Source organism: Rhea pennata, chromosome 2 (genome assembly GCF_028389875.1).
Source record: "Rhea pennata isolate bPtePen1 chromosome 2, bPtePen1.pri, whole genome shotgun sequence".
NCBI lineage: Eukaryota > Metazoa > Chordata > Aves > Rheiformes > Rheidae > Rhea > Rhea pennata.
Genome location: NC_084664.1, coordinates 38,318,808 through 38,344,068, shown reverse-complemented (window position 1 = coordinate 38,344,068; position 25,261 = coordinate 38,318,808). Strand labels below are relative to the sequence as shown.

The 25,261-nt window shown below is 40.4% G+C and overlaps 1 protein-coding gene across 4 annotated transcripts in view; it reads right to left on the bottom strand.

Moving 5' to 3' along the window:
- CREB5 (cAMP responsive element binding protein 5) overlaps positions 1-25,261 on the bottom strand; it is a 254,832-nt gene that overhangs the window by 70,120 nt on the left and 159,451 nt on the right. The window lies entirely within an intron of this gene.

Below are 25,261 nucleotides of genomic sequence, written 5' to 3'. Positions count from 1 at the left end.
CAGATTTCTGCAGAGTAGGAAACTCTCCCGACATGCTACATCAGTGCATTGCTGTAAATTCGCCCCTCGGGGGGGAGGGAGGGGAAATATCTAGATGGTAGGTTTTCAGATTATGACAGAAAATTAAGCATACTTAAATTAATTCTGAAGTTTTATTACCTGAAAATAAACTACTTTAAAATGAGCATTTCATCTGTGCTCATGATATTCTCTCCTGTAAAACTCTACTAGGCCTTTATTCCAAACTGAGGGTCCTAATTTTATTTGTTAGAATGTCAATGAGGCACAGGAAATGCGGGGAAAAAAGGAAGAAAATCAGCAAAATTACATTCAGATTAAGTGGCTTGTAAAGGCAAATAGTAAGGACTATAAAAAAGCAGAGAGAGTTATTTTGGCAAAAGGAATTTTAAAGATTTAGAAGGATTTTTGTAACTGCAGCACAGGGAAAAGAAAAAGTAGGCCTACTAACAAAGAAGAAGAATCATAAAATTGATGGATTAAAAGAAGCTGGGACTCCTCTTTGATAACAGTCTTTAAGAATGTGGTCTTGGGAGTTAGTTAAGTTAATCAGCCTTTTTTAAAAAAGTTTTTGAAGGAAGTATGACTTGCTTGGAGTTTGGAGTAAATATAACAAGTGTTATCTTTTCAAAAACCGGAAAAATAAGACAGCTATCACATACAGAGCCTCAACAAATATTGCCAGTATAAATTGGCACGTTGAAATCTCACAAAGCAGTACACTCTGCAGTATACTACAGCGTTTATTAGGCAAGAGATACTCTTGAAGGTACGGGAAGGGACTGGGAGAAGGGAATGCAGGGAACAGGAAGATTATGAGAAGAGCCTCTGCAGGGGAGCATGGAAAGAGTTAAAGACACGTGGAAACTCTAAACTCCAGGGTTGCTTCCTAGCCTTGGCAGAAGCACCTTTTGCTTTAGTGACGAATCGCAACCAGCCACCCAAGCCTCATAGCTGGGCTGGGCTGGTCAGAGAACCACAGCCATAACCCCAGAGCTGGGAGGGGGAAGACAGTTCACTTTTCCTGCTGGGTCTCGACCAGTACACCACGGGATGGGGCACCTTTTTTTGCTCCTCCAGTTATAAGCCATGCTGGCAGTCATGAACACACACACCCCTTCTCACTCCCATTTATCTAAAAAGAAGAGGCCAAAGGCTGTGAGCAATGGGATTCACAGAAATCCAGGATGGAAAACACCATGCCCAGGCTCCCAAACCAGAGAGGTCTGACTCATGGCAACATCAGCTTCTTTGGACCCAGAAGTATCTTTCTCTCCTGCCCAGAGTTCAAACCTCCTAACCCCATTTTCCCAAAGCTCCTCAGTATTTCCCAACCCTGAGTTTTCAATCCCGCAATGCTCATCCCTGCAAGTCCATTCCCCCAGAGCCATTTCTGCTCCCACAAATCCCTCCCCTCCTTGCCTGTCTGCTTTCATGCATCCAGCATCTCCATCCCTCTGGCCTCAGCTGCCCTCTCTTTGGCAGCTGCAAGTGACTGAGCCCATCCTTTTGTCTTGGGCCTCCATGAAGAGAAAAAGCCTGTGTTCTGCAGGATGTTTAAAAAAACCTCCCAGACACATACAGTGTACTTATTCATTAAAAAAAAAAAAAAAAAAAAAAAAAAAAAAAAACACCCAAATATACCTCAGATATAGAGCTCTTCCTATGCCTCTCTCGTTATCTGCTGGTGGAGGAATATGCTGTATATCTTTCTAGTGCACAAAGAATCTCAAGACAATGTTTCCCAAATATACGGTATAATTCTGTGAGAAGGTCCAAGAAGCGCTGTGGGGGGAACATGAACTAGCTCCTGGGATAGCAGAGAGTATGGTCAAGTCAGCACAGCACTAATCCTGGGGAGGTGTGGAGGTGGCACAAGTGGAATGAACGTAGTACAGGAAAAAAGAGCTCAGACAATATGCTTAAAGTACACAGCCCCTGACCTGACCTGCTTTCCACTTAAAATAGGGCTGCTCCAGGTACTCGTTCAAGCAAAAGGAATAGAGGGAGAATCATCAGGACAAAGTAAAAAAGCCAGAAGAGAAAGTTCAGTGATCCTCCGGGAAAAAAAAAAAAAAAAAAAAAAAGGAGGAAAACATCAGGCTGAGTGAGGAAAAGCAGCAGCTCAGATTGGTTTTCAAAGGTTGTGGTCACCTCCCACAAGAAAAGTCCATTTCCTAGATGCACTAGACTACAGTCCTGCAGAGCAGCAAACACACTTGCTCTGAACTGACTTGCCTATCTCTTGCTTTTAAGGCAGTTTGACAGCCTCCAGACTGAGTGTTCGAGACCCGGGCTCCAGGCTGAGGAGCTGAACAGAGCGTGCCACAGCCCCCCCGGGGACGCCTGGCGGGTTTCCTCCCAGGGAAACGTAGGCAGAGCGGGGTCGAGGGGGGGAACCTCTCCCATCGGCCTGGGACAAGACTGAGGCACGTGCCCCTGTATCTGGCTGCTCTGAAACCCTCTAGCTTAGACGAGCCCATGTGAACCACACTGGCTAACAGAGGGAATGTATTCAGCAAAAATATCGCTTGAAGTTTTAATGCAACAGAAGTGAAACAAGTACCGTGACACCAGCGCCCCACCTCTAGTCACTCTGAGACTGTCCCACATACAGACCCTTTGTACAACCCACTAGCTTCATAATAACCTTAGGTGTTAGGCTGTTTGACAGAAACTTATTTTGGCCTGACCCATACAATTTGTGCAAGTGATTCTCAAGAGACTGCACGGTTTGAATTTTGCTTATATGTTCCAGAGACCCCAAAATTTCTGAAATTGCTTTAATGAGCTTGGGAATATGGGACTTAGGCAAAAGGGAATTATTTGTATTTATTAAAATGGCAAAGAAGCTTCCTTGCTGTCCCCAATTTCACCTTTAATGCTGCTTTAGTTTGGTGGTCTGCATATGCTTTATGCTTGGTGGAAGAAAAAAAAAATCTTCAGTACTTTCAGGTATTTTTTTCTGCTAAAACTTTTGCTAGTCTATTCCCAAGTGTGCTTTTGCAGAGCAGCCAGAGAAACTTTGTGCTTCGAGGTTGACCCCGTTTGTCGAAAAGTCTGCACCACTCCTGCCACCAATAAAAGTGCTACATAATACACACCAGACTCAGCTCTCTATCAGGTAAGTCTGACATTGGCCAGTGCTCACAAACACTTCTATTGCTTCCACACTGAATACAGGTCATTGATTAACACGTGTTCACGGCCACTCGCACAAGATCTTGGGGAAGGTTTATGGCATCGAATCTTATAGGCCAAAATAATCAATTTGTCTAGCTCTAAGGCATTTATTCTTCTACTGAGGACATCAAAAACTCTTTGTTGTTGTGTTTTAACCTGCAGCAAATGGAAGTCAGTAAGACCTTATAATTACCATTTTTAATGTTGAATACGATGACTCTGCTCCTCTTTTTGTAAACGCTGAGGAGGCCTTCAACCTGTTAGTGAATACTGCTGACCGAAGAATTTTAATTCCTTGACATCTGTGTTGCTAAATAAATATGGTTATTGGGCAAGCTGCCTGCAAATAAAGGACAGATAAGACAGAGAACTGGCAAGTGCTCAACCTCACTGAAAATCTGGCCATCTATGTTTTTTTTTTCCCAAGTTTAAGAATTTTCATCTTGTTCCAGCAGGAGCTTGCTGCTGGATACAATCAGATCTCAGTCAGGATTTGCACACTATCTCCTTGGGCATACACAGCCAGGATGGATAGCATTACAGTAGCTCAGTAAAATGCCACATGTTAGCTGAATGTTAGTAAATGACCACATCAGCTCTCCTCCCTCCCCATGGTTGTGTTAACATCGTGAGTCATCATTAGTAACATTTAGGCAGATGGGTGGTACCCCACTAAGCCAGGGTGACTCTATCATGTTCCATCACACGACTCTACCCAATAATTAGAGATAACTCCACTAATTTAATCAAATATGCACAGTATATTCTTAACTAACTGCCTCCTTATTGAATATCAAATATTGTGTCTGCTATGATGCAACAGCCATCTGCCCCACTTCCCCAGATTGTCTAATGACAACACACCACATTCATCTATTAAAAGCCTAGGCTTCCCTTAACTTGTAGCCTTCAAAGATAGTTTCCATAGGCAACAATTTCCTGCTAAAGTCTCGTGAGACCAAGTCCATACTGACCAACACCCTCTAGGCTTAGATGCAGAAGGACTGACACTACGTAAAGCATCACTGCAGTATGTTTTCTATTACAGCAAAACCACTCTAGATCAGTGTGTCTTATCGTGACATTTCTCCTGCTTCTTACTTGCCTGCCTGTACCACTGAGACTACCATGGGGTAGCCCCCAAGGATATCTACACCACAACTGAACTAGTTCTTCTTCAGCTAGCTCTGAGCTAGAAAAAGCAAAGCCACATGCACATGTAGTTGTGTTCGCACTAAAGAACTCATCTCTTTCTATGGCCTCCAGACCCAGCCAGCTAACATGGAAGTACCCACAAGTGGTTGGCTGTGCTGTGGCAATTTGCCATCTTTGGTCAGCTCTGGCTCAGGGATTTCTGCACCACATTCCATTTATAAACTGGTCTTGCCCCGACTTTCATCATTTCTCTTCAAACATACACATACATGTGTGTGTGTGTGTGCATGCGTGCACGTGTATATGTATATATGTTTATTACAACAGTGCTAAGAATCCTTGGTTTGAAAACTGTGCATGGCATCCTGCCCCCAAAACCTTATAGACTAAGGATAAAATGGGGGAGAGCAAATGGAAGCAACAGGGAGACATAGGTGAATAAGGCCTCAGTGGTACCATTATGATCAATGTAAAAAGGAACAACCACTGCACATCAACAACCTAGATATTTCTAAGGCATGTTAGTATGTGCATGTAGCTTGGGCTTCTTTCAGACTGAAGCACCCAAGTACCGTACTATGCTGAGAACGAACACAGTTGAGCACTGTCAACCCTCTGTATGTCTCAGACCACCGCGTGCTGTAGTTATGAAACTTTACATTGATAAACTCTAAGTTCACTGGAGCACGTGGTTCTACAGATCAGCTGGAAACCACGTATGGAGGCCACAGCAACTTCTGAGGCTGGAATACCTGAAGTGTTCTTCTTGGCCTTCAGTATCTGAAAAACTCAGCCATAGGGCAAAGATAAAAGCTCTGTCTGCAAAGGTGGAGGGGATAAATGTTTTAACCCACAGAAAGAGGGGGTTGACCGAACGTGCAGGCTCACGTGCAGCATCTGTTGTTGTTTGACCTATAATGCCATTTTTAAGCCTATCAATCCAACTTCAGCTTTCCTTATTTGTGGCCCATTATTTGAGATGCTCCCTCCCAGAAAAAGTTAGGGCAGTTCTGTCTAATTTCAGTGTATTCATTTGTCATGCAGAGGAGGAAAGCAAAAACAAACAAAAGAAAGCAACAACAAAGCACCAGACAAGTACTTGGAATACCTTGCATAGTTCCAGGGACCTCCCCTGACCTGCAATACCCCCTGTATAACAGTATTTTAGTTATAGCAACATCAGAGAGCCAAGCTTTCCAAGAAATGGGAGCTTTATATCACCGGGTTTTTCAGAGAGCCAAATGGTAATCACAGGAAAGGAAAACTGGCACCTAAAATTAATGGATCTTTGCCAACTTAGTAAAGATCCTTGTTTGTATTTCTCAGACAATTCAGACATCTGCATGATGTGGGTAGATTATTATTATCAGTAGCAGACATTTATATTGTGGTGGTGCCCAAAGGTCCCAGTCGGGACTGGGACCCCATTGAGCCTGGCACTGTACAAACAAAGATAAGAGACAATTCTTACACAGTGTGTTTACAATCTACAGACACAAAACAGATTAAAAGTGGAAGACGGAGATACAGCATAGAAACAAATAAATATACTAAAAAGCTGGAGACAATTTAATGGCATTTCTCTGGTTGCTTTAGGGGGGAAGCTGTATGTTCTTTATTTAACTCCTATGCATATGGTCAAGAATGACAGGATTGGGGAAGTTTGTGAGAGGAAGGGAGTAACTAAGATTAAGACACAGGAAGGGCAACATTCTGAAGTGGGAAAATTGAAGCTCACAGCTTAGAGGATATGGGGAGCATCCAGACAAAGCTGTGCTTTCTGCAGAGATCTTTAAACAGAGTGTGCATATATTTTTATATGATGTGCACCACCTTAAGGATGTTCCCAAGGTTGGGCAAGATGAGATTTGAGCCTTTGAAAGAGAAACTAGCTGATGTTAAAGGCCCTGGCAAAGTGAAAGTGATGCTTGACACCGTAATGAGAAACTGGAGGAGTGAGATAAGATAAGGCTAAGCCACCAGAAGTCTTAAAGACAAGAAGCTTGATTCACAAGTGAAGGAAAAGTCAGTATACATTTTGAGGAGAGCTGGCATAATTAAGGTAATATTGGCACGAAGTAGAAGGAATTCAGTAATAAGTACCAAAAAAAAGACGAAGATGCAGTGGACAGATATGAAATTATATGAACTACGTCAAAAGCAAGCAGAGAGACTACTTCACAGTTCATGTACTCTTTGATACCATGTGAGAAGCTGTTCATCAGGAGCAATGCAGCTCTACTGGAAATGCTTTCATGCTCACTTCTTTTAATGCACAGAGATAGACAGGAACAGCATATCTAACTGAGGGAAAGAGTTAGCAAAAATAAAAATAAAAAGGACTGAGTATGGATATATGTAGAGCTGAATACTAGAAATCCACAGAAAAGTGCCTTCAAAATGTCTTAAATATATTCTACTTTTCACCTGACCTTATGGGAGGAAAGCCCTCAAAGCTGCAGCTCCACTGCTGCAATATGTATTTAGTGGGCCAAACTCTGTTTAAAGATTTAGTTAATGATAAATCTTGCCTTTAGAAACTCCAATTGTGTTAATACCACCTATATTTCCTGAACACATGTTCAAGAACCCTCTGCAAATTCAGCAGTAAGTACAAGGACCAGCAGGTACTTGGAAGCCTCAGAGAATCCATTAACATTTGCCTTTTGGCTCTTTCAGGTCTTAGAAACTGCTGGTTTCAATCTTCCATTCCCTCTAAACATTTTGCTGGGTCTTATTGCCTGACCCATTACAAGAAAAATAAGAAAAGCTAGAATGGTTTCTTAGACTAAAACCTCTTCAGAGCAGTTCATGCTCTACATAGTGTTATGCACGCAGCTGGAACTCACAGGCAGGATTATGGCATACTTAAAGCAAAACAAGGAAACACAGCAAAAAGCAGGTTCAAGAGCAAGAACTAGCTCATATAAAAACACATTCTTGTAATAAAAAAATTGTAGGATAAGAACAAAAACCTGCAGCATAAACACGATAAAACACTTAATCACCAAAGCAAGCAACGATGTCAAACTAATTCCATCATTGTCATGTTCTCTAAGCTCAAACAGGACCTAAGGCTTAATTTTTCAGGAAAACAAATGATTTTGCATCACCACAATTAAGAGTGCACCAATTTTCAATGAATAAAAAAGGTGGCAATAATAGACAAACATATCAAATGGCAGCTCAGACATAAACATAAAAACAGTCATAAAACTTACACAAACATTTTCTAACACGTCCATTCCTTTTAAGGGTCGAGCTTAAGGCTCAAGCCTGGCATGCAGAATTAATGACTATTTGAAAATTTAAAGCTTAGTGGGGAAAAATGTCCACAGGTTAAACAGTTGGAAAGAATCCCAATCCCTGCATCCAGACAAAAGCGACAACTGAACACGTAGTAATTGTTCTGCTAGGTCTGTGCTACGTAAAGGTGTTTGAGCATTCATTTGCTCAAGTGACCTCTGAAGCTGTGCATTTGCAAACATTCTTAACTTTCAAAACTTTACATCAGAAGAGAATAATAGCTTGCAAAAAGGATGGAGGGAAAAAAAAAAAAGAAAAAAGTGAAGTTTTTTACTCCTGAAGGGCTGAGAGAGTATTTGGAGAGCTCTCAGCGAGTACTTCCTACCAACAGCTCCCTATGCTGGAAATGTGGTAAAACAAATTTCTCAATTAAAATTCTGTTTCTATTCATCCTTATTATTTGGACCACTGAAATTTAATAGAAATACAAAGATAAAAGAACTTTGTCAACTCTGCTTTATAATAAAAATGAAAAAAAGAATCTTTTTGAAGTTGATTTATTTTTCCTTTTTTTTGTTCATGTTTGTTAACTTCCCAAACAAAGCAGAAGCTTGTCTCTGAAAATAAGACGGTAAATTACAGCAAAGTCATGAAAACAAAGAACCAACAGTTTCTCCAGTGCAGGCTTGTTACCATGAGCTAATAATTCCAGACTTTAAGCAAGCTGAGCCTCTTTTTTAATAACTGCATGCCTCTAGGCAAAGTATTTCTACTAAAAATTATTGAGGCATGGAACAAGGCAAGGTGTGTGAGCTAATGTTGGATTGTTCAGTTACTAAACCAACTCCTATAGCAATGAGCCTGCTCTGAACTGACAGATTATTTCTCTGTATACACTTGTATAAACACACTGCTTAAGGTCGAAATCTGTGTAAGCTTTCTTTTCAATTAAAATGTCAAAGATGACAGCACATGTTTTCACTGTCCTCAACAGAATGATGGATGCTGCAGATTCATGCCCTTGTGTTTCAGAGACGTTTGCCTGCCTGGGTGTCTAAGAAAGATGTACTTGATGATCTTCTTATATGCCTGTAGGCAGAAAGGCCTACTTTGGAAATGTTAGGCTTCAGAGAGCTTAATATCTCTTGACTCTTTCTTCCTCAGAGTCCCCTCATGTGCCCCCAAAATCCAATGACTGAGAAGTTTGTTGTGCCCCAAAAGGTGGGAAAATCAGTTTTGAATGAAAACACCAGATTGCTACTTGAATGACAGGTCTTCAATCCCAGTGGCTTCTGATCACGGACCATTTGCTTCAAGTGCCTAACTGAAGACCCCACAGAAACACAGCTGCCCTGCGTAGTCAACAGAAAGACAGAGCACCCAAAAGGAGCTTACGGTGATGCCACTCTTCAAAAAAATGGGACAAATTTGGGTCTTTACATTCTTCAGGTCCACATCAGCGAAACTGAAATAAAACTGTATCCATCGGCTTCTCATTCATCTGGTTTGTTTAAACTGCTCTTCGAGGTCAAATATTGTCCTTTGGTACAGACCTTGTGCAGGGCCAAAGGTGGCGGGCTCCAAACTTTGCCAAGTGGGAAGCCTTTGCGGCAATACAACGCAGAGCCCTAGGGCTATTGTGGGACCCGTGGCATCACTTTGGTCAGAATGTTGCCAGAAAAAGACTGACAAACGAAAACAGTCTCTGTGAGAGAAAAACACACCAGCATCTACCACCAGCAAGTGTTTGCTCTCCAGTCTGCCTGGCATATTCAGTCTGTCTGAAGTTGATGAGAAACAACTGTGCTATACGCAACATGGAAAGCAGGGTTGGCCTACAGTGACTTAGTGAGAAAAAGCGAGTAGATACATAGCTATGAGATGCTTTATTTAATGAGAATTAAATTCTATCCTTAACACTAAAAATATTGTAGAAGTAGCATATACATTGGAATTTTAAAAAATTATTTAAGAAAGTACAAAGTGTGTTTTTTAAAAATAAAATATCGAAGAAGTAAAACAGAAAATTATAGGTTGGAAAAGTCCAATATGAAACCTGAGATCAGAGGGAGACCATTATCCAGTTCCTAGCCCACCCTTTAACCAGAGTATCCCAGAAACAGCACGCACTGTGTGCTTGGTAACAGTCGTCGCTTCCCTAACACTTCTGCCGCTAGCAGATGCTGCTGCAATGTCCAGCTTTCTCCGCAGCACAAGGAGAAGTCAGCGTTTGTGCATAGCCCACGCTAGTTACAGCCCCATACTTGTTCAATGTCTCCAGGCTGCAGGTTTCAGTGCGTGGCCGCCGGGGAGGACAGAGAGAAGAGCAGTGTGTACGTGAGGGTCTTCGCCCCACTATCTGTTTAGCAAGTCACCTGCAGGTGTGAAGACTTCCTCTAGCTGCCAAATAGCTATGTACCTCCAGCAACCTGCTTCCCACCCCCAGCTCACTCCACTGATTCCTTTGAGACTTTCACGAAGATCAAAATGAATATATGCCACTTCTTGGAAGGAACCGCTGTGGACGCTTCATCTTTTAAACATGCTAAAAATCCCAGCTGACAGCTTCATCAGTACAAATGATGAGAAGTACGGGATAAGGTGAATCTTTAGGCGAAAAGAACAAAGCGGGAGTCCTGCTTCCACTGCACTTCCACAGAAATCAGCGGCGAGCCAGCGCTGACTGCTCTCATTATTTAAGAGCACGTACTGCGTTCTCTGTCTGCACGTCAATGGGAGATGCCACTGACTGAGAGCGTGCAGGTATTTAATGCTACACTTCTGCTAAGGATAATGCTGAAAAGCTCAAGCAAATTTGAATCCCAAACTCAGCTACAGCCTTTTCCACACAGCTAATGGCCAAATTCTCTAAAGGGTTCAAATCCCGTTAGCTGCTGTTTGCTTTTGAAGTCCCCCAGAAGACTGCACACTGCTGAACTGCGTGTTCCAGAAATGCCCAATGAAGTGATAAAAGTACTACAAGTAGCGGCTGCTGTGGATTTCACCGACGCCTAGATGCTGACACAGGCTAGCAAGGGCAGGCCCTGGTTTCCAGCAGTGTCCAAAGGGAAGAAGGCATAGCAATTTAAAGCCACTGACCATTCAAGTGCAACCACAAATATATGGGTAAATTTCTCTCCATACACATGTATGAAGACGTTCATACTATCGGAGACAGCAAAAGAGAGAAGGCGTTAAAAACAAAGCAATTTTATTCTTCCAACAAAGTATGTATTGTCATTGCCATTTCCAGAGGTATCTTTTACCTCCCTTTTAAGTACTGGATTCAGCACAAACCTGCAGCTAATTTTGAGGTTGGAGTTCATTTGTTTTCACATCAATGCAATTAATTTCCACTGGAAACTGCATCTCAGGCATTCAATCATAATAGGCCTAAAATAATTCTGAAAAGCTCATCTGTCTCCAATCTATATAATGTTTTAAAAATTGGATGCATGCCCTGCAATAACATTGCACTTCACAAAGCTTAAAGCTCTAAACTTGAGGGTATCAGTTACATTGAAACTGTAGTAAATTAAAACATCCAGTTTCTGGTTTGCATTGATTTATAAATATCGACAAAACTACTATTGCAGTCTTTACCACTTTAGGTGCTCAGAGTTAAATTTTCAACAGTTCAGGGTTATTTTCACTCTTATTGTGGCTACAGTAGCCTTTCAAGTTATAGATCAAGTTCCAGATAACATGTAAATCTTCAATCTTAGCTTTAAAAATATGCATACAGACCAGCCAATATTCATAATAAAAAGCAGTAAGTCTAAGTGGCCCATAACATCAGACTTTAAGCATGTTTTTAGAGAAGCTACAGCATAAAGTGGAAAGCATACTTACTGTTCTGAAATGTTTTAAATAAAAGCAAGTGGAAATGGGATAAAATATGAAAAGGCAAATATATAATATCTCTAGTTTTGTTACCAAGACTTTGCTGATCTCTTTTGAGCAGTTCTTTAGAAGGACAGTAAGAGGTGGAAAAAATAAGAAGCATTAGAAGCATTTCAACATGATTTTTCTATTCAGCCAGAATAATCAGAACTCCTCCATATTAGTCTACCTGGTGACATTCAAAATATGCTTGTTTATGAGCAAAATATCACTGAGGAAATATAAAGCTGAAAATAAAGACAGCTCACAGGCTGTAACCCAGTTAACACAATACTTTGAGAAAACAATACGAAGAGCACGAACATATCAACAACAATAGAGCCAACTCTCAATGGTGTAAAACATGCAGCTTTGCCAAAGACAATGGATTTAAATCAGCTGGGAACCTCACTCACATTCGCACATGCACGCACCTCATAAACACACAGGATATAGCATACATTACATCTAGTAGTAAAACAAATGTTGACAGTGACCAATGTTTTATGCTTCAGAAGAAAACAAAAATCCCCACCTTGCACCTTGACATCTGTGGACTACCACCGAGTAATTCCTCCTGACCCCTGGTGGCCATTGGCTTATGAAGTGAAACAGGAAGATAATCATAATATTTATAGCATTTCCCCTGGAAAAAAATGGCCAAATTCTACCCTTGCTGCACTTTTTGACATGGTCACTGAAGCAAATATCATCATACAGGACAGCTGAAAACAACAAGGAGAGTTTGATCCTGTTGTGGCAGGTATCATTCGTTTGGGCACGGTGCTCCTGTCACGGAAGTTTGCAGGAGTGCTGCTATTACTATCAATTAGAACAGAGAGAGCGCCACAAAAATCTGTGAAACTTATGAAGATAGGTTTCATAATAATGCTCTGAAGTAGTGACTTGCATAGGTTGATGATACAGTACATCACACTAAAATAGCAGTAAAAATTGAGTGTATTTTGTACCTTTACTTTCCAATTTTATGGACATTTCTGGTTTGGTGTTTCATCGCTGTATTTTTACCCATTTCCTCTTGATAAAAAACTTTCTTTAAAGAAGAAACATTCTCCCAAAAATAAACTTGATGTTAAAGGCTAAGATACCATCCACTGCACCTATTTACAGTAAAGGGCTTAAAAATCAATTAAAAGTCAATTATGCAAAAGCATAAAAAAATGCAAAAGTCATCCAACCAGCTTCCACAAGTTTGAAGTATGAACTAACACATCATTCATTATTTTATCTTCTCAATTTTTATTTGATAGGTCTTTAACATGAATAGTAAGTGTTCACACAGTCTGTGAGCAGTTTGGGTTTGCACTATTCTTTTTTTCCCCAGTTTCCCTTCTGAGGATCACTGCTAAAACAGAGCTTTAGCTAAAAAACTCCCCCACTAGGCAAAGTAATATATCAGTAGTCTAACCAGCATAGCCAAAAACTGAATTAGGTGAATTTTGAAACACTGAGACTAATGGATAATCTTAAGATTTTGGAAATTTCTCTAGTTCACCCAACAACTTTCAGCATTACAGTTCAGCAATACCAGGTGAGGAGAAACTACCTTTATATAAAATAGTTCAAAAAGATGAAACCCACCAGGCCAGAAGGACTTCTCCAGCTGCACTTGCATAGTTGAAGTAATGCAGTTTGTGTTCCTAGATGAGGCCTGAGACTCCCATAAACATACAGACCTGAAAACAAACTTTCTAGGAAAACCAGTGCAGGTTTAACTTATGTCGACTGCCTGATGCTGTGAAACCACACTCCAAAGTACTGCTTTTAAGTGCAGTGCCACTATAATCTTTGGAATCAACTGCAGCATTTGCCTTAAGAGTTTCCAGATTTAAACTGTGGGAACTGGTACCCTGTAGTTGTCAGTGGAAGGCCTCTGACAATGTAATTTGTTTCTCCTGCTGGCCTGACAAAGTCAGAGCATGTTGACATTTAAGAAACATTACTTTAAAAAAAAAAAATGTTTGCTTGGAGCTGTTGGAGGGGCAGTGGAAAAGGTTATTTGCAAGCTTAGCAGGGAATAGAGCCAGAAGGGGGAGAATGGAAAGAAGATATGTCCTTTCCCATATGTCTCCTATAAAATAAGCAAAGTGTGTGTCTTCCTTCAATAATTAGCACCAAACACACTCTGAGACATGCTGATGCAGTGCATGTGAACATGTAAAAATTGCTAACTTTACCTAAATGGTAAAATGAAAGTTGCTTCAGATTAGCAAAAGATCAAATCTATTCGATTTGGTCAGGCACTTTACTGATCTGGTTGAAATACCTCAACAGTCATATGAGTAGGCCTGGTCAAAGGCTGTTGCATCACTTACATTTATTTTTTACTGTTAATATTTAGCAATGGGAGAAAGATGCAGATCTGGGCTCTACACACTTGCCATCTCCAACAATATGATCTCAGCTCAGAGAGCAGCAGGAATTTGCACAGCAGTGAATATGGCTGATTTCCAGGTGTCAGAAGCCATGGCTTACTCACTCCACTGTGGTTTTTTGTTGTTGTTCTGGTTTTTTTTATATATATAGGAAAGACAAATACGATGAATGCAAAGAATAGTGGCAAAGACATTTTGCAGGTCAGCATGTTTCTTTTCCTGGTCTCTCTCAGTTTTGTGCAGCACAGATTCAGCCATGGTATCAACCTTCTAGATATCAAGTCCTTAAAATGCTCATATATAAAATTTGATGAGAAGATAAGTGTTTAGGGATAATATTTCAAATGTGTAACTTTTAGATCAACAGTAAAATCTATCTTTATCTCTTTTTCTCTATAGAAACAAACCAACCGTCTGCATCAACATTACACCTCATATAAATCTGGCCCAATCTATGTAGGATATGCAACAAAGGTAATCTGTGGCTTAAGAGAAGAAAATGCAGCAAGACATTGCACTTGGCAGACACATACAACCAGCTGTTTGTTCTTTAGCTTGTAGCTATACATCTATTGGAACCTCTCCTGTCCCTGAAAAACGTGCTTAGCTCCTGGTCTTCTTTCCACTGTAGATTTAACCCTAAGCCACGGATAAGCACAGTGTTTGGCGTTTAGAGTAAAGTGTCATTTAGTATCATTTCTGACATCTCCATACATTATAATGAGCTTCTTTTCACAGGGGACTTGGGATCTGATTTTAATTTGTGGTAAGGTTATGGTCACAATAAATGTCTATTTCAGATATTCATGAGAAGTCTCTAATGCAAATGGAAATAGAAAGTGGCTGTTTTCTTGTACTTTCAAAGCTATGTACGTAAAACACATACAGAACAGATCTGTTCCACATGGAAACCCATTATCGATCCACCATTGTGCCACGGCCCTTCCCCTGGCAGCAGGCACCACCGTGCTGAACCGTCTCAGCAGGTTTTATAGATTGCATAATAAAAGAACAGGTTATGAAATCACTAGCACCTCAGCTGAGGCTGCCACAGGGATGCCCCTCTGTGTTGTGAAGCACTCCTTTGGCAGCTGCATCCTAGAAGCATATTTGGATGTTGTTTCTTCAGTATCACCACAGAGCGTGGGAAGTAAATTGATATTTTCACATTCTGGACTTAATGTGGAGGGTGGAAGTTTCTCTGGTCCACCTCAAGGCTAATTCTCCCCATTTACACATGTTTAATTCTAGGTATGAAGATCCTTAGAAAGCCCAGACATTTACAATCACACTCCCAGCCTTACACACCAGTGCTGCCAAGGACCCGGGCCATGCCTAGGGATCTTGGAAAAGACTTCAGCTTTGCCAAGCATCACACGTTCCAGCTCCCTTCATCCTGCAGGCAGCCACTGCTAGGGGTGCTTCAGAGCAGCCCAGATACAGCTGAGGGCTGCCCTCCTCTTAGGTTGAGCCTTGTGATGGACTGCAACGCATGGCTCATTGGCACTTTCTCCTCAGAAAACACAATCTCAGCTGAAGCAATCTCAGTTGAAGCTAAACTTGCTTGTCCATCCGCAGGAGAATCTACATCCCAACCAAAGGGAAACAAAACCCATTGCAACTTCAAAGCCAGGAATTACTCTCTCAACTGCTCACTGACCAAAACAGCTAAGGCACTTTGGACAATCCTTATTCCAAGCCTGAGACTATTCTCACAAGGTTCAGAAGTACCTGAGAACCTGCTTTTGCAAATGAATAAGACAGCACAACTGCAACCTGGGCCAAGGCCAGCTAGTGGTTCTAAATGTCTAGCTGGATTTATACTCAGTCAAGTTAAGAGTTGACAAACAAGTGATGAGTAAATGAGTCTAAGAAAAGTAAAAGTTGTACTACTTGAATGAAAGCACCAGCACTAGACTGGGAAGAGGAACTTGTTGGAGAGAATGAAATTCTACCAACTCAAGCCAACCAAAGATTTGGTGCACCAGTATTTGCAAAACTGAGTTCGATCAGTTTGACTAATTGCATGTGATCAGAGCACCCGAAGAAAGGGCGCATGTCAGTCAAGGTCATGAACATTAAATACAGCTAGATTATACTGCCCATCTTTCTGAATCAATGCACAAGGTCATGATGTAAGTAATTGAGATACTGGGGCTTTTTGAAACAGCCTAAGTAAATAGCTAAGCTTGATGTAATATAAAAAGCACCACACCAGAAAAGAGAACTTAATGTAGGAATGAAAATCACTTATCCTTAATCATACCTGAGACAGTGTTTTTACAACACTATTTGATTTATTCAACCAGCAAACATGCCTCCTTTGACTTTTGTAATAACAGGCCATCTTAGCCACGCTTGTTGGGATTTGAGTATGGCTTTTTTAATCATCATCCCAAGTGCATTATTTAAAAGTCTTTGATGCCTCTCCTTTAAAAGGATTTGCTAAGCAATAAATCATATTTATTTGCAAAGAAGACAAAAAAGTCCCACAACTCAAAACATTACTGGAAAACTTTACAGAAATCAGAGGTTTGGTCACAGGTGTGTAACCAATGTTGCACATTCCTAGAGTACATTATTGCTTAAAGATTTACTGAAGCCCACATTCATTGCTGCTGACAAGCATGTTACTTAGTGCATGAGATTGTATGAAACGTTGTTCCCTGCATGATTTATGACTGTGCACATACACTAAATAGGAAGAACTGTGAACTACCTGTGCTCTGCTGCGCAGCCCCGTGCTTCCTTTCGCAGGGAAGGGCCTCGGCTTTTGGAAAAGCTGGACAATTTCTCCTGTGAGTTTGCTCTTGTGACACTGAGGCTAGCCAGACCACAACTATTTTATTATGCTGTGCAAAAACCTATGTGCAAAAAACCCCTCTTTAATTAAGATAGAGCAACCAGCACTATGGTTGTAATTACCTTGGACTGCTTTACCCACGGGCATAATGAAATAAAATTGGGCCCTCTATATTTTTGTTTTTAAACTAAGTAAACCCAAATTAATTTATTCAACTCAAACCAGACAGGTTTCTCTTTAAAAGGAAGGCGTATATGGTTGGAAGGGCTGGTGCAGGAGGCAAAGTGACATGCAACTATGACTGTGAACTGCAAACTGCTGGCAAAACATTTGGCTTGCCGTTGGTCCGTGGCCAGTATTTTTCTTTGTTAATGAATCCCACATCTTTTCTAAGTTAAGCATTTTTCTTCTCCCCTCACCTTTTATTTGAAACATATTTTAAATATTTTTGTTTTTATGACGTCGTGGAACATGATACAGCCCCCTCCTAACCCCGAATATGAGAAAATCAATTAAAATTTTGACATGAGGAGCTATCATATAAACATATGGTTCAAGTACTCAGACTCCTTTTTTTTAAGCAGCATATTGAAGATCAGTGCAGAGAGAAATAACCAAAAGAGAACCCCATATTATTGGATAAAAAAAAAAAAAAAAACAATAATCCAAAGTGTCTCACAGCTAGAACCCTGCTATTCATGAAACACAAAGACACCTGCAAATTTAAATTTCTGACAGACTTCCTCTAAGACTTAGGCATACATATCTTTCAGTTGCGCTCTTTTCTGAGGAAAATGTCCATAAAAGAAAAAAGTCATCTTGAATGCCATGCTTAATATTTAATGACTTTTGTCTCTCTCACCAAAAGGACCTTCACTTTATGACTTGGAGAATGCAACTTTAAAATGCAGTTTTATGGACTTCCTCATTAACTCCTGACTCTTCCCAGAAGAAAAATAGAATAAAAATAATAGAGAGTTTTCCCATCAGAACAGAAACACGATTTTCAAATGTGATCAACATTTAGGGCCTCCAGTCAGACCTGCCCTACCAGTGAAACCCCTTCCAGCTCCTTTGGTATTTTACATCTTCAAAAACTCAGACAGACAAAATCACAACTCCCTGAAGCTCCAAAAAATACTGACACCAAACAGAAGATTTAACCCTATGCACAAGATTCCTGTTGAAGCAAAAAAAGAGTTCTCTCCCAGAGGTCTTGCATGATTGGAAACGGCGGTACACACAGCTTAAAGCAGGGAGTTATTTTTAACCTGTCACCGGCAAGGAAACAGGTTTTCTCAGTCATCTTCTGTGGACATCTAGTCTCCAATCCTGCAAGCGCTTAGCTACATGAATTTACATGCCCTCCTTTAATATTCTCAGGTCTTACAAACGTTGCGAGATTTCTTCAGCTGCTGTAACTAGTAGCCAGTTCTGCCGATGGAAAAGATGACGAAGGCACAGCATAGCGCATTGCTGCCCTACAATCTACGCTGTGTAAGGGAAGAAGATACAGTGGAACAAATTAAGCTGCCAAAGCCTTTTCTGCCCCAACCTCCCTGTTACTGCTAATGGCAATGATGCTGTGCTTGTTAGGAAGGACGGAAAACTTTTCCCAAAGGCTCCTGAGAGCACCTTAAACACCAAAGTTAAATTAAAATGGAGACTTCAATTATCTACTTGCAAATTAAATAACCTCTGTCACAGGGAATTCACTGCAGTGTAACAGATGATTTACACAGAAAATTGCAGCCAAGCTCAAAAGCTAGTGGGTTTTTTTCCTTTTTCATCTGAATATTTACCTAGAACAGCACTTTCAGTTTGAGCAAAATTATTAAATTCACTAATAAATTATAGTTTATAAATATTACAAGTGCAAAAGAACAGATATTTGGAAAAACAAGATTCTTTTCAGTATTTCTGAATGTTACAGTTTGAAGTGATATATTAATTCTCAAATTTACCTAACTTGGTTTAAAGAGTAAATGTTTTGGTAAATCTGAAATTAATTTCATTGGTCTTTTTATTTGCAAAATATAATTAAAAAATTAAGTCATTTTCAGCTAATATAAGTTATTTGTTTTCATTTCAGCCGCTAAGTCAACAACTTTGTCGACACAGAACTAGTTACCTTTGGGGCTCACCTGCTCACAAACAGGCCAGTGACACAAAGTAACCCTTAAAACTGTTGGGTTTTCTTCATTTCCTGCTCTATTAAAAACAATCCGATTCCAACCGATTCTTCTCTTTCACACCGTCACTCCTGAATTTTTCCTAAACGGCTTCTCACAACTGGTGAGAAACCTGAACAGCAATATTGATGCACTAATAATAATAATAAAAAATACTAACACTAATATTTTCAAAACTATTTTACTTAAAGATTTACTAGGTTCATCAATAAATTAACTGGATAGGCATGTCGTTTTCGATGCAAAGGGAAAGCAGGATATTCTACAGGAAAGTGAGGGATTTTTTGTTCTGTTTTTGGAGGGGATTAGCTCTTCCAGACAGGAAGTTTTTACCACACGTCCAGATTTACTGATCTGTTCCCCGTCCGACAGTCTCGTTCCGACCGTGGTACAAAACGAGCCTGACATTCACCGAACTGTCAGGCACGGCGCTTATTAAAAAAAAAAAAAAAAAAAAAAAAAAAAAACACCCAAGCTGGTCTTGCTTACAATAAAAGAGGACGCAAACAAGGTGACAGCGTGACAGGGAGGCATGTGACAGGGCTGTCCCGAGAGACAAAACCCTGCGCTCTGGCACTGAACTTTTTGAAACTGCATAAATACGGACAATGTCCTTCCCTAAGCCTTTCAGCTCAAGGCGAATGCATGACTGAGTCCGTGGGCTGGCACAGGCTTACGGCAGGGAAAACTCATGTCCAGTGACTGTTCCTCAGTCTTTACATTATATTCGCCAATAAATAATTAATTTGGCAATAGTAAAATAACTGAGCGTGCAGAAAGGCAAGGTATGCATGTGATATCAGTGACAGCATATTGGATAGTCATTAGTTAATGGACAAATACGAACATGGAACGTGGTATATAGGGATTTCATTGCAAAAAGGCATTAACGTGCCATTACTTTTAAAATGGGAACAGTTTTTGCTAGCTAAGTTCCTGTAAAACATACTTTGAGCTTAGAGAGATATTAGCAAATGGATCCCCCACATAGTGATGGACAAAGCGCAAATGGTTGAAAAATTATCCTCTTCTCTTGGTTTTGCAAAACATGCCCCAAATTACCACAAAGCCCTGGGAGTTTTGTCTGTCATGGTTTAGTTCTCTTACTTTTGTAAAAATAAAAAGAAATGTGGTACTTTAAGCAGCTGATTGGTTTGGAGAAACCTCAGAGATGGATTTTTCTCATGGCATTTTAGAATTTTCTGGCAATTCTTGAATACAAGCAGAAAATAATACAGATGTTTATGAAACAGGGAAGAATAATTCCTTCTGCTGCTTATTAACCAAAAGCATTCGGTTTCATTTTGGCTCACATTTCACCCAAAAATGGTTAGGTGTCAGGATTCCTGTTTTATCTTTGCTGGTTTATCAGTCATCTCCTAAAACTTACATGAACATCACTGACAGTATGGTGAGAAATCTAGGAAATGAAATACCTTGAAATATAATTCATTCTTCCTCCATAGTAGCAACCCAAAGTCCACAGTCACTCCTCTTTTACATTAGCAACTTATGTTTTTTACTTCCCAAAAAGGTGGACCCAAGCATGGGTCTGCTTGAGATGTATGCCTGAGGTATGCTTGAGATGACATGATGTTCCTGTTCTGCCATTTGTTTTTCTTCTTGCCTTTTCCACATCAAAATTCCTCCCGTTTCCCCACCTTTTACAGACAGCCAGTTCTGCCATCACTGCCCACAGTAAGATCATGGATTAATTTAAGTTAGAAGAGACCTCTGAAGGTCACCTAGCCCAAACTCCTGCTCAGACAGGGCTAACTGCAACATTACAGCAGGTTGCTCAGAGCCTTTTCCAGTCGAGTTTCGAAAATCTCCAGCAATGGAGATTACACCTCCTCTCTGGAGCCCGTTGCCATGCTTCCTCCTGCGGCAACGGGCTGCAGGGTCTTTCTTTCCATATGTCCCACGGGAATTTCTCCTGCTGCAACTTGCGACTGTTGCCTTTTGGTTTTTGTGCTGCAAACCTCCAGACATCGTCTTCTCCGTAACATCCTTTTGGGTAGCTAAAGGCTGCAGTTAGACCCCCCTTTCGCCTCCTCTTCCCCGGGCTGAAGAGAGCAAGTTCCCTTACTCTGCCTCTCCTCGCACTCCCTCCCTCCAGCCTGGGGACGGTGTCAGTCTGTCCTCCACGCACCTTGCCACCTATCTCCGCCGCGGTGCCCCAAGTCTCTGCTGAGCTGAGTCCAGCTACTGCTGGCTGCGCTATCGGCCATGAATTTGTCTCAGGCACCAGGTGAACAGCTTGAGACCGAAGTTTTAAACTCTGCAATGTACAATGTGATTGCCAGAATATTACTGCTTGTTTTATCAACTCTGCACACTTTTTGGTCATCCCACAGGAAAAAAAAAAAAAAAAAAAAAAAGGTAACTGACTGAACCATTTAGAAGAAATTCTAAATGGCCTCAGTTAGAAAATAAAACACATAAAGCTTAATCCTTTTTTAGTGTACAGCAAGTAAAAAACTCAATTTCTTTTTCAAGATTTTTTAAATAAAAAAATGTTTCTCAGTGAAATTTTCAATTACCAATTTGCAAGGGAAAGCAGACATTTCCTGTTATTTGCCAAAAATCCAAATTTTAATGATATTGAAGCTTGATTAGGGGACTTTTCAGTTAACCATATTTCACATTTTTAAGCGGATCTTAATCTGTGATTTTACAATTAATGCTATATTTGATTTTTCTTCCTTTAATATTCTCAGTAATATTTCCCAGTATTTGACTTGAAGTAGGAGGTAGAGCTGAGAGGGTACTGATAAAGTTCCAATTTCAAGAAGAAACAAACTGTTCTTCAAACACACACACACACACACACACACACACACACACACACATCAATCACTCCCTTAAGTCACACGTTTGCTTCTTATTTATGTTTTAAATTATTTCTGATAGAATTGCTTAGGAATAATCGAATTTAATTTTGCCTTGCAACATCAAATATATCTGTGTGTGTGTGTGTGTGTGTGTGTGTGTGTGATTGCACATGCATATAGATACTTGTGCACACACACAGAGTTCTATAATAATTTGTACTTCGTGCAAGACTGTTAAATACAAATGGCTACAGGAGGTTTTTGTCAACACAGGATTCCAAAGGTAAGGAAATGCTATAGAAAACTATTTATTTAGTCAGTGTGTGTTCCGGACCTTAATTTAGTCTTTATTTTGACTTTCAGTCAATCTTATTTCTATGCGAATTTATGGGAAAAAATTACTTATTCAAATTATATCAGAGAACTAAACAGTCTTCTGAGAAATGAAAATCCCTGCAGTCCTGTGAGTGACCGGGTAAGAGAAGTATAACACAGATCACATCCTCAGCTGCAGTAAAAGAAAAGTTTGCTTAGATCTGGAAATTGAACGACAACAAAGCAAACGGTATTGGGAGGTTTTTACATGATGCTGATTGCAAGCAAACTGAGGTCAAGAGAAGATCTGGTCCAGTAAGCTTTTTCTGATCTGGTTTTTAAGACTCAGTTTGGAAAAAAATACTTAATGATAAAACTGGCATATAAAATTATTGGTGCTGATGGGCTTTTCCAGTGTGGTAAAATGCTCTATTAGTATTATTTTTGTCAAAGGTTGTGCTAATGATTTATCATTTAGAGACAACATATTTTTTTTTTATTATTTTGCTGCTGTAAATGGGCACAGATTTATTGATCTCTACACAGATTTGAACCAATTTGGTGCATTTTCTTTATGATCATGTAGCAGCACAAGAGTTGTAGATATCTGCAACAAAACTCTCTACCTTGTTATTTATTTGAATACATTTCATATTCATATTAATAAAGAGCTTTAATATGTTTGACTACACAGGAGTAATGGCAACTTGCAAAATGTCCTGTGATACTCTTGAATGCATGATATTATTTAAAGATACTGTATCTTTATCATAATAAAGAAGAACATACAAAGACAGGTTCCACTAATCAGATAGACCACAATTCTCACACTTGACTAGTATGTTTACCAAGACACTGGCTAATTTTAATCATGATGCGTGGAAATTTTTCAGAGTAAATTGTAAGTTGTTCTCAGTACAATTATTCATTTTAACATCGGAATTTATGCTACAAGAAAATGTCAGGACATAAAATAAAGAATGGAAGTGGGGATGGAATCAACAGTGTTCTATCAAGTAGATGATATTTTCCTGGCTGTGTCAGCATCTAAAGAAAAATCCATGTCACTGGTGCTAAAAAATAATTCATGTTATTTGACAATCAAGGCCTTGAAAACGTCTTTGCAGGAAGAGGAGAGAGAAGACAGCAAGGACCACTATACAGAAAGTCCATGCCACATTTGAAAACAGATACAAATATCTACATAGGGAGGAAATTACTTGTTAATAGGCATCCAAATTTCATCAGCGTCTGGGATCAGCTGTGACTGAACAAGCAGCTTTTGAAGAGGGCACATCCTGAAGCTAGAGATGTTGAAAAAAAAATGTGGGTGCTCAAAGGGATAAAAAGAGGACAATTTTACAGGCCTTATCCAAAGCCTGTCAAAGCAGCACTCCCATTCACTGCAATAAGCTTTGGACCACGTTCAAAATCCAAACATATTCCTCCCTCACTAGATTTGGCTGGTCACATCGGAAACTGTTTGGGCAAGGTACCCCACCCATAAACAGAGCACTGCGGGAGAACACGGTAGTAAGCAACAAATAACTTGTCTCTTTGCCAAGATTAAGGGTTGTGTCTCCTACTTGTTCACCCTTGGAGACAATAACCGAAGGCTGTAGTAAGGTAATATCTCTTGGGCAATCTAAAAAGGAATGCCACATGAATGAGAATGGAGAGGATAAGGACTCCTTCAATTTTGACATTGAAGTGGAAGAAATGAGTAAGTGATGGGGTACAAAAAGTCACTAACAGATGGATGCAGTGTTTCCATCAGCTCCTCCTTTCTTGGGGATTATACAAATAGGAAGAGAAATAGAAAGGAAACTCAAATGTGAACGTGGAAACAGAGTTCCACTAAGGGAATTGCCACATCAGCTAGGTGGAAGACAAAGTCCATTTGCAGGAGAAAGAGCATAAACACAGTTAAGTGGATATTAATGAACACTAAACAAGGATGGCAAGCCTGCTCTGAACTTACAAATCACATCCGCATTAATACCAAATGAGTTCATTAAGATTAACATTATTATGATGAGTATCAAAGGGATTAAAGGAGATTATGGCAAATAAGAGAGTCAGATAGGAATGTAATTACCTTCCTATCTGGTGTATCTATAGCTTCAGAGAAAGACCCAGCATTCTGGGGAACCTAACTCACAACTTGATCTGAAGTGTAATTTTCAGCAAAGCTGATCTCAACAGGTTGGGCTGAACATGGCCCAGGCATGTGCAGGAAGAACAAAAGAGCTTGTGGGAAGGAGAGCAGAGGGAGAAGGGAAGGGCGCACGCGGCGTGCTCCTGCCCCAGCGCTCCCGCCAAAGCGCGGGACACAGATCGATCTTTATGCTCTGTGTTCCAGCAATGTGGCCATCGCTGCCCGGGCCAGTCGCTCTCCCCAAAACATGGCCTGCTCTGACCCCAGCACCCATGGGGCCACCAAACCCAGCCAGGTGCAGGTCACACCACAGCACACGTGGCAGCTGCACAAAGTTCCCTTCAGAGGCACAAAGCTTCTAAGAGTACACATTTAAGGGCAACAGGACAGCACAGCTAATTCACACTCAAGGCAGGGCAGCATATTAAAAGCATATAAACCTGATGTCAGGACTCCACTGGGGAGAAGGTAGTCCACTACCTCTATTTTTTGCTATTACTGTTCAACCTATACATACATTACAGAGTGAGGACTCCCTTGAAACAATCTCTAACAGCTCTGATGATGACAAATGCCTTCTCTGGTACCTGCCTTTGAAGATTTCATCAGGTTTTACAAGTATTAGTTAAGTCTTCCAAAACTATTTAGGGAAAATATTTTCATTGTAAAGATAGAAAAATTGAGAATTACAGGATGAAGGGATCACACACAGTGAACTAAAAATACATACTTTTACCTCTTGCTTTTGTACTGCAACTACAGAGCCAATTCTTTTGTGCATGCAGAGACCAGCTACAGAGCACCGAATTACTGCTTAAAATCACACAGCTTATGGAGAGCACAGTCTGCCAATGCACACATTAAACGACGCAGGCGGAAATGTTCCTCGGGATCTTGGTGGGAAAATTCACTGGGACTCTTCCAGGCAGGCCCCACTTTGAGCAAACTGCCTTTCTTCGCAGGCTGACCACGCACGGTCAGCATTCCAGCGCAAACAGCGCTTCCGAACTTTGGTTTGCTTGGCCTCTGTTTTGTTTGACAGGTTACATGTGCTTCTGAATATATCTTCTGATGCTCAT